Source organism: Argentina silus, assembly GCF_951799395.1.
Source record: "Argentina silus genome assembly, chromosome: 13".
NCBI lineage: Eukaryota > Metazoa > Chordata > Actinopteri > Argentiniformes > Argentinidae > Argentina > Argentina silus.
This window is the reverse complement of record NC_139667.1, coordinates 19760572-19768602: the sequence shown is the minus strand read 5'-3', so window position 1 is coordinate 19768602 and position 8031 is coordinate 19760572. Positions and strand designations below refer to the sequence as shown.

At 48.3% G+C, this 8031-nt stretch overlaps 1 protein-coding gene across 5 annotated transcripts in view; it reads left to right on the top strand.

Annotated features, from left to right (window-relative positions):
- Positions 1–8031, top strand: part of foxn3 (forkhead box N3) — an 80046-nt gene that overhangs the window by 54528 nt on the left and 17487 nt on the right. The gene's annotated exons all lie outside the window — the stretch shown is intronic.

The window sequence follows — 8031 nt, the reverse complement described above, 5'->3', positions numbered from 1 at the left end:
GGCTGGTGGACGTAGAAATCGGAGGAGGGCTCATTGAAATACAAGGAATATAATCAGGAATGGTGTCAAACACACATGTTTGATACCATTCCTAATTCCATTCCATGCACTACAATGAGCCCGTCCTCCAGTTTCTACCTCCACTAGCCTCCACTAGTTAAGAGCAGTCGGCACAGCAGGTTCACCTTTTGGGAAGTTGCCATGGCAGCCGTTTGCATGGAAGCTCAGAACTGGCTGATGTATTGTTGCCATGGCTGCGAGGTGTAGACATCTTGCCAAGATTTTGTGTCTGGAGAGGAGGGGATGGGGGAGATGAGACTTGTCAATGGTTCCAATAAGATGATCAACTACATTCGCCAACAGAGAAAGAAAAAATACACATCCCGTTGAAATGTTGCGGATATACCGCTCTAATCATGTTAAAGACAACATATTACAGAAGTGTGTCTCAAAAGTGTGCATGGGTCTGAGTCTTCTCTCCTTGCCTTCTTCTCAAAATGCATTGGACGAGAAGGCTCAAGGAGAGGAACCTCTGATCTTATCCTCCAATCCTAGAGCTTTGAAGGGCTGATACATAGCGACTCTTTCCTTCTCTACCTTTACCTGGACAGATGGGTGGTTAATACTCTAGTCTCTACTCTCTTAATAGTCTACACCCTACCTCTCTCTCTCTCTCCCCCTATTTTCTGAAGCTCAGAGTTCTGTTGAGCTCGTGGGAAGATTATAGGACCAGAGACAGTTTCTATAAACAAGCCGAGACTCGCTCTGCTCTGAAATACCAGTGTAATTGGCAGTTAGAGGAGTGTTTGGTTAACTCTGTTATGGAGGTGATACTACAGTATCTGAAGCCTGAGGAGGGAAGGAGGGAAGGAGGGAGGGAGAGAGGGATGAGCAGAGGGAGACATGTTATGATGATATCTAGATTTGAGATATAAAACGACGGGTTTCGAGTCACGACCTCCCTCCACCTCAATGCTCACTTCATTTACGGCTGCACCTCGACTCAACTTTGCTTAAAGTTCTGTCCACTCCTTTCCTTTTGATTAAACGTCCCTATAACAGACGTGTGTGTGTGTGTGTGTGTGTGTGTGTGTGTGTGTGTGTGTGAGAGAGAGAGTGTGTGTGACAGTGTGTGAGGCTGTGTGTGTGTGTGTGTGTGTGTGTGTGTGTGTGTGTGTGTGTGTGTGTGTGTGTGTGTGTGTGTGTGTGTGTGTGTGTGTGTGTGAGAGAGTGTGTGTGACAGTGTGTGAGGCTGTGTGTGTGTGTCGGGGGGGGAATAGAAAGGGAGGTGGGAAACCATGTCTAGGTGTATTGAGAGAGATGGTGAAGTAAAAAGATATGAAGGGAGAAAAGGAAAATGGGGGAGGAACAAGAGAGTGAGAGAGAGTGAGAGAGAGAGAGAGAGAGAGAGAGAGAGAGAGAGAGAGAGAGAGAGAGAGAGAGAGAGAGAGAGAGAGAGAAGAACACATTTCCATGCAGAGAGAGATACTTTATAAAGGGGCTCTTATTTGGACCAACTGCAGTCCTCAGTCCTCAATAATAACATGACACACATACACACACACACACACACACACACACACACACACTCCCCCTGTGCGATCCTGCTCTCCAGTATTAAGCCTCTCTCCCCTCTGGGCTAGTCTCCTGCAGGTCGTCATTGATTCAGGGATTTAAGGAGGCCCTCTTGACACCACACTGCAAGCCCTCCACACACCACTCTCTTTCTTCTTCTCCTCTCCCACCCTCCCTCCCTCCCTCTCTTCCTCTCCCAACTCTCTCCATCGTTTTTCACTTCTCGAGCTGCCTCTCTGCTTGTCGAGTTGAGCTTCTTCAGTTGAGAGAGAGAGAGAGAGACAGAGAGAGACAGAGAGAGGGGGGGGGGGGGGACAGAGACGGAGACAGAGACGTGCCTGGCTTAGGTATAGCTTAGAGTACAAGCCCTGTAGTTCACTTTTCAAACGGGAATGCGAGGAGAGACGGAGCAGGTAGGTCGAGGACATAGATAGACAGGGATACCGTAGGCAGCCATTAGAAGAGCTCATTAGAACATTACCGTATATGTAGCGGTGGTGGTTTAGAACCACTCGACTGAAATCAGTCACCTTGCCGCCTGAGACCCTGAAGACATACGTTAGCCGTCCGAGCTAATGCCTAGACACACCGATTACGTGGCTGTGGTATTTTGCCGGCTAAGCGGGCTAAGGGGTTTGTCTTCCATGCGGGACACCTAGGTGGTTGGATCCCTGGTCGGTCAGATCTACAGGTAGTGGATAGTCTCTGTCCAGCTAGAGATTTTGGAACCCAGGGGGCTAGCGTTCAGTGCTACTGTATATGTTGTCCAGTAACTTCTTTGTTGTACACACTCCTGGTCTGTTTGTGTCTCTCTCTGTGTATGTGTATGTGCACACGCACACACACACACACACACACACACACACACACACACATCCTGAGTGTAGATTAACATGAGAAGGGTCTCCCTCGACCTTTACCCACACTAATGCATAAGGGCTATACTCCAAATTACCCTCAGAGGCTGTAGCAGCTGGACACTGAGAGCTAACACATTGATTGATATATGATACCACAGCAAGTGTGTGTGTGTGTGTGTGTGTGTGTGTGTGTGTGTGTGTGTGTGTGTGTGTGTGTGTGTGTGTGTGTGTGTGTGTGTGTGTGTGTGTGTGTGTGTGTGTGTGTATGTAATGGGGAGGATTTCGCAGAAGTGTGAGTGTGTGTGTGTGTGTGTGTGTGTGTATCCCATGCTGCAAGGTGAACGCTTGTAATGGATGTATGAATGCAAGCGGTTCCACGACCACCTCCACTACCAGGGGTTGTCTGTCTGTCCCCCAGTCTCTCACCCACTCTGATCCCACCCCAAGGTGGGGCTCATGTGTTGCACCCTTTGAATCATTCAGGGCCACTTTTTGAGCAGACTTTGAGGAGGCGATAGAGCAGGACGTGTGTGTGTTTGTGTGTGTGTGTGTGTGTGTTTTAAGTAGGGAACAGATTCTCATCGACTGTATTACAGGAGGACTATGAGTTGAGAGGAGTGAGCTAGAGGGAAGCTCTTTGAAGTATTCAGCCCACCATGGATACGTGCACACACGCACACACACACACACACACAGGGCTCTGAGCGATGGCGGAAAAAGCTGGGGGATATTTGACTTGCTGATGTTGGAAAAAAGAGAGGAATCTTCAGATCACTGATGAATATTTGGAGCAATGGCAGAGGACTGGAGACACGGAACACAGCGCTGGAACTGCTTTCATTACTCCACCCCCCCATTCCCACAGGGATACGTAATATACCACCGCAACCACTTTTGACACTACACCCTATTCCCCCCCCCCCCCCCACCCCCCTCCATAGCTCTCACTGCATAAAGCACAAGCCATGTTAAAAACACAAGCCACTTTGACCGTGTTGGTTCAACCAGAACACTCCACTACCTTTCTCTGACTTTTTAATATACTGTAGTTCACTTTTGGAGCGACGTTTTTTTGTCATTGCTAAGCTAGCACGCACTGAAACAAGACACAAACCGATTGTCGTCGTACAGTAATTAGCCTGCAGCAGGATTAGCATGCATCAATCCCTCGCCTCAATGAGTCTACAGTACAACAGGGTGGCGAGAATTCCTTGCGTCTCTGTATCTAGTGAAACGGTGCCTAATGTACATGCAATGCTCACTACACAATCACAAGCTGTCATTTTTTGGTACTTATGAGAGCAGTCACTCTTTGATAGAATTGATCCTAATTTATATATTATTACTATTTCATATAATTATTATTATTATTATTTTGTATCTCTCCTGTCTCTCTGCCCCTGATTGTGATGTTGATATAATTATTGAGTTCTATCGGTGTGGTATTTTGACTAAAGGTTTAAAGGTCCAGTATGTAACATTTAAGCTTTCTAAAGCCTTCCTAATGGTTGTAATGATATGATGGAGTGTCCTACCCCGACACATGGTTTGCATATGCACATGTTGTTACTGCCAGGGGTGTTCTAGGGAACGGGACTTTCGCCTTTCTGTCTCTGGTAGCTGCCTCGTACGAATCATACGATACACAGGAACACAACAGCGAACGTCGGACACTGCGAATCTATTTCGGCGGATTTACAGTCTGTTATTATTCATGAGGGTGTTGTTTGGAACTGCAATCTGAATTTGACTGCGGTGGCCAGAGGTGACAGATTTCCAACGAACTTACTCCAAACGCCCCGCTCCTTCAAGCGATCATTTGGAATTTATCTAATTTATCGATTTATTGAATTTCTTTCTATCCATCCCGTCTCAGTGTTCACACAACGCTGATGATGATACTATAGATTTATAGACATAGAAGCCTGATGTTGTGGTGGTATTTTGTGATTGGTGATACAATGCAGTGCTGTCCCTATTGATCCGAGTCTCCAGAGATGATTTCTCTGTTTCTACTCACGTCATTGTTTTTTCTTGTTCTGTTTAGAGGATCCTCATCTATTTGTGAGAGGAGTCACTGGTTCACTCTGACAAGTAGATATTTGGGAGATAAGTCATGGGAGAGGGAGAGAGAAGGGGGAGGGAGAGAGACAGAGAGGGGAGAGAGAGAGAGGGGGAAGGAGGGAGAGAGAGAGGGAGGGAGAGAGGGAGAGAGAAGGGGGAGGGAGAGAGAAGGGGGAGAGAGAGAGAAGGGGGAGAGAGGGAGGGAGGGAGGGAGAGAGAGAGAGAGAGAGAGAGAGAGAGAGGATGAGAGAGAGAGAGAGGATGAGAGAGAAAGAGAGAGGGAAGTAGACAGTTGACGCCCTGTCAGAGGAGGACATAGTTTGGGGAACTCTGTAACGCTTTTCAAAACCGATTATTCTCAGCATCACCGAGTGTGTGTTCTAAACATGGGAGCTGTCTCCTTCCTCCTCCTCCTCCTCCTTTCTCCCCCTCTCCACTCCTCCTCCTCTCATCCTCCTCTCACTCACTCCTCCTTTTATCTCCTCTTTGTTCCACAAGAGTTGCATCAAAGCGGACGTGACTGAGGAGGCCCGTGTTTGGAATATCGATTCTCTCTCTCTCTTTTGCTCTCTCCCTCCCCTCTCTCTCTCTCTCTCTCTCTCTTTCTGTCACTCCTCCTGTCTTTCTATCTCTCTCTCTCCACGCAGCTCCTTCTCACACTCCTCTCCTTCATTCCCTACTCTTGTAATCCCTCCTTCTTCTAGCTCCTCTCTTCGTCATTTGCTCTGCTTCACCTTTCACAAGCTCTGATTTCACAGTTGATAAACAGACTGTGAGGCGATCGATGTAGCGCCCCGATGTTCCGCATTACCGCACACACACACACACACACACACACACACACATACATACATTATACCACTCTCCCACAGCTATGACAGCAAGCCCAGGGGATGTTCATGCGAAGGAGGCTTTCGTCACAGCGATTGGTGACGTCACCTCTCCTCTCTGTGTGGGTGGTTGATATACTGTGAAATGGCATCTTTTACACTCCAAAGGATTCCGCTGTGTGTGTGTGTGCGTGTGTGTGCATGTGTGTGTGTGCGTGTGCGTGTGCATATGTGTTTGTGTGCTTCCGATTCCCTCCCATCTATCCTCACTGCTCTGAGGTCTTTGTGAATTGGGGTGACTAAGTGGATGTGTGTGGATGTGTGTGTGTGTGTGTGTGTGTGTGTGTGTGTGTGTGTGTGTGTGTGTGTGTGTCCGCCTCTGTCTGCCTCTTGCCTCTCTCTGCACCAGAGCAGGTCTCCATCTTCACTAACAGCCCTGGCCTTGCCTACAGGGTCTGATTCGGAGATAAAACATCTCAAACGCTGTTCTCATAGAGAGGGATATCACACACCACTGGCAACCCATCAACTCAGGTCTGGGGGGGATGAAACATGGTCCTCACAGAGGGGGATATCAAAGAGCACTGGCAACCTAGTTGAAGGATCCATCAGGATTCATCAGTTGATGTCCCCGGGACATGACACAGTGTCTTTATATATAAGGGGGAAATATGGGGAACCATTACACCATTCTACCTCTGGCAACCCATTGACAGGTTCATCAGGGAGGAAAGTTGGTAGGTTGAGTGGTTGTCTGATGGTTGTCTGGTGACCTGAATGGGATTGACCTTGTCTAGATGGGAGATGCACTGTACATCTGGTCGCCTCAGGCATTCTGACAATCATTCAGTCCCCTCTTCTTCCCCCGCGACTGTCTAGAGAAACACAGTCTGCTATTGGTTCTCCCACCAAGAACACCAACAGCTATTGGTTGTCCCACTTACAACATGTTCTATCACTGTTCTGCACCCCTCTGCTATTGGTCCTCCCACTAAGAACACCAACCACTATTGATCCTCTCACTTAGACCTGCAACACAGTCTGCTATTGGTCGACCCACTTAGAACCCCTTCTGCAATTGGTCCGCCTACTAAGGACATCATCTGCTATTGGTCCTCCCACTAAAGACACCGTCTGCTATTGGTCCTCCCACTAAGGACACCATATGCTATTGACATGTGTTCCACCCTCAGATTCTAGTGGCAGAACGTCTGCTGTCTCCATTGATCCTTTTCCCTCTCTCTCTCTCTCTCTCTCTCTCTTCGCTCTCTCTGTTCGTTTGAGTGATTTTTGTAGGTGAGGTGTAGCGTCTGCTTTATGAGTGAGCAGATAGTTTGTGGGTGTTGGGTATCTTCTCAGCGTGTCTGTGATGTGAGAGAGTTGCCCCGTGGGTGTACAACGGCTCGCGTTTGAGTGAGCAGATACGGTTACGCATGGTTTGTGGGTGTCGCGTCCTTTTGTTGTGTCTGACTGTCGTGCAGTGTGAGCTGCCGATGAGTGGGTATCGTGCTTCATCGTCACGTCTGTTGGCCGAGCAGAGAAACGTTGTGGGTGAAGAACTGTCTTTGTTGCAGCGGTTATATGATTGTCTTCGTCTGTCTATCCTTTCCTCATTCTCTCCCTCTCTCTCTCTCTTTCTCTTTCTCTCTCTCTCTCTCTCTCTCTCTCTCTCTCCGGCCCCCCATTTCCCTCTCTGGCCCCCATTTCCCCTCTCTTCCTCTTTCTTACCCAGTAACTTCTATAAATAGGCTCTGAAGTCAGAGGCTGTGTGTAACATTAAACTGCCTCCTTTTGCAAAGAGAGGGAGAGAGGGAGAAAGAGAGAGAGAGAGAAAGAGAGAGGGGATTGGGGGGTAGCGGAGGAATTCACAGCAGCACAGAGGGATATGCACAGTAGGAATGACTGTGCTTAAAGTCCCTGATCGTCTGGTTTCTATTACACACCCTAAACACTGAGTATGCATCTCTCTCTCTCTCTCTCTCTCTCTCTCTCTCTCTCTGGTATTTCCTGTGTCAGCCCATGTGATGTGTGATGCACACATGGCCCGATCCAAAGTATGTGAAATGTGAGCTTGTTGCCTTGGTGACAGCAAGCCCCGGCCCGAGTGGCAGGAAGGAAGCAGCGAGCCTGAGATGCCTTTAGAGGAGAGAGAGAGAGAGAGAGAGAGGGGGGGGGAGAGAGAGTAACAACGGAGGGATTCTTAAAGACCGCTTCAATTATTCATCCACTGGAAGGAGAAAGCCGTTTTTAGACTTCCTCCCCTTTTGAAAAAGCACCTTCATGTCTCAGACAGCTGTCTGACTCCCATGTGTGACCCTGTCTTTGTCACGCTCTCTCTCTGTCAAAAGTTTGTTCATTGCAAAAGTGGTCTGAAGCAGAATGTTTTCCCCTATTCAAATAGGATGTATGCATATGACTGGATTTGGGGACTGCTAGTTTAAGAAGCTGGAAGAGAGAGCAAAGAGAGAGAGAGTGAGGGAGAGAGAGTGTATTTTGCTTTGAGAGTTCTACTCTTCGCGTTACTCATGTGTGAAGAGGCCAACCAAGGGGGGAACTACAATAACTCGGACATTGGGCAGGGCTTATCGGGGGAAGCTCATTAGGGTTACACGCGCCCACACTGTTCTGGTTCCCCCCTGGACACAAAGGGTGGTGGTGGTGGTGGGATAGGCCACTGTGCAGACACACAGACTTACACGGTA